Here is a 2,636-nt window from a genome sequence, read left to right as displayed (position 1 = left end):
TTCCTTCCTTCCTTCCTTCCTTCCTTCCTTCCTTCCTTCCTTCCTTCTTTCTTTCTTTCTTCCTTTCTTTCTTTTTTTCCAAGACAAGGTAGCTATTGCTGTCCTGGAAAAGGCTCTGTCTCTCAAACTCAAAGATCTGCCTGTCTCTGCTCCAAGTGCTGGGCTTAAAGCATGTGCCCCACCCCCTCTCCTGTGTTTATTTTTGAGCCAGTACTGCCGTTGTAATAGTTACAACTTCATGATGTTTAAGTGACTTAGTTAGGATAGTCATTTTATTAATTTACATGTTCATGCATTGCTCCATACGAACTCAATGATTATTTTAATATGGAAAAAAATAACCCAGTGTTTGCTGTAACTATTTTTACCCCCATTTCAAAAACATACAAAAGAACAGTAACCCCTTTTATGAAGCTCCGCCCATTCCAAACTCAACAGTAACACTTTCCAACATTTCCTTTTGTGCATAGTCACCATTTTTTTTAATTTTGAAGAATTTTTAAGTAAACTTCATAATTCTGCCTTTAGATATTTCAGTATGGATCTCTAAGAACTACGGACATTTAGGCTGAGCGTGGTGATGTGCTCAGATAGTCCTGTCACCCAGGGTGTGCTGCTAACAAGACTGGGTCCAGGTTAGCCTGGGCTGTGCAGAAAAACCTTAGGTCAACTTTGAAAGAAAGGAAATAATGACATTTTCTCACACAACTGAATATGTCATTGTCACACCTAATCATCTGCTTCTCTGTTTACTTTCTTCTTTTCCTTATTGTCATAAAAATGACTTGGTGGGGCTGGAGAGATGGCCTAGCCGTTAAGATCTCATACTACTCTTGCAGAGGACCCAAAAGTTTGATTACCAGCATTCAGGTGGCTCACAGCCTCTTTTAACTCCAGGTCCGGAAGATCTGATACCCTCCTCTGCTCTTCATGGGCACCTCACACGAGCATACCCTGACACAGACACGTAGACCCGCACATAATTAAAGATAACTCTTTAAAGAAATGAGTCTGTGCAGTTGTTGGAACCAAATCCACACTCCGGGCATTCACTGCGTGGCTGCGACATCCGAAGTTCCCTCCGTTCTGGAACCAACATTCTAGCTCGCTTCTGCCCTCCTCCCAGTCATCCCTTTTCCTATTTCTGACTGAGCAAACAGATGGATGTCTACTCAGAGGAGCCCATATCCTTGCTCTGTGGTATCTTTCAGCTCTGCCCTTCACATTTCCCTACACGACATTAGCTCCAGAAACCCAACCAGGGGAAAATCGTCTTGGCAATAACCTTCCTGGGTGGTGGATGACGCCTGCTGCCTGTTTGGTCACCTGAGGCGGAGTCCACGCCTGGCTCACCTATTTTAACGTTGCTCAGACAGACGGATGCATTTCAGCTGGTGCACCTCAATCTTCTCATTGTAAAGCCATGCTTCCTCACACAAGGGCAAGGAGAGAAGGGAATGACGAAATGGCATCCTGTAAACATCAGGAAGCTGCGGATGACAGGGCCTGTGGCAACAAGTTAATTACGGGTTACAAATTCCCAAGGGGTTAGATTGTAGTTATATGTAAATTATGTTAACCAGGATGGACATCTTTGTCTTGTGGACGCTTGGTATTCAGGAAAGAGCAGGCATATGTGTACATTGTATTCTACATGCAATATATAAAAATTATATATGTGTGTATATATATATATAGTGAATACATACACACATATAACGTCACAACACGTATAATACATTACATATGTATATATGCATACATATAATTATATATACATGTGTATATACTTTTTATGTAGTCTCTGATACTTTCATCCCAGAGAATGTACTAACAGAATGTATTTAGATCATCTCTTTCCCATTCCTCCCTTCACCTTCCCCAGAGCCCTCTCCACATTCCTCTCCCAATTCATGCCTTTTTTCCCCTCTCTCTTTTTAAGATAACTCACTGAATCCTACGAGTGTGCCTGCATGCCCTGGGTGAGGGCTACCATTCCCTGGAGCCCTCGCAACCCACCGTGGGCCATACCACTGAGGAGAGATGACTGTGCTCCCTCTAGTGGCCATCAACTGACACGGCTCCTCAGCCAAGGGTGGGCCTCATGCATCCCTTCCTTGTCCTTGCCAGAGCATCCACTGGCCTGGTTCCTGCAGCTCTCTCTCTGGCTACTGTGAGTTCCTGAGGGCAGCGGCCCTGTCATGCACAGAAGACATTAGTTGCTCCAATCTTCCAGGATCTCTGGCTTTTCCTTGATGTTCCCTGAGCCTTGGTGACAGTGAGTGTTGTGTGGTACAGATGTCTCATTTAGGGATAAACAATTTACGACTCCATAGTCACTTTATTCTCTGCCTTTTGACCAGCTGTAAGAGCATATATTTTTCACAAAAATCATATTATAGACAATTTTATTCTGTTTAATCATATCTTTTAAAATGTCATTTAATAAAGTTTTGTACATTTTTTTTCAAAAACTTTTGTGTGTATTTCCAGAAGTGTTTATTTGTGTGTGTGTGTGTGTGTATTTTTTAATATGTGTCATATATATAATGTTGAACAGGAATTTTTAAACTATTAAATTGTGTTAGTCTTTCTGGGCTGCTGTAACAAATTACCATAGACTGAGTGGCTTATAA

The sequence above is a fragment of the Psammomys obesus genome, unplaced genomic scaffold (assembly GCF_907164565.1).
Source record: "Psammomys obesus unplaced genomic scaffold, mPsaObe1.curated_primary_1811, whole genome shotgun sequence".
Taxonomy (NCBI): Eukaryota; Metazoa; Chordata; class Mammalia; order Rodentia; family Muridae; genus Psammomys; species Psammomys obesus.
This window is presented reverse-complemented; position numbering follows the sequence as displayed.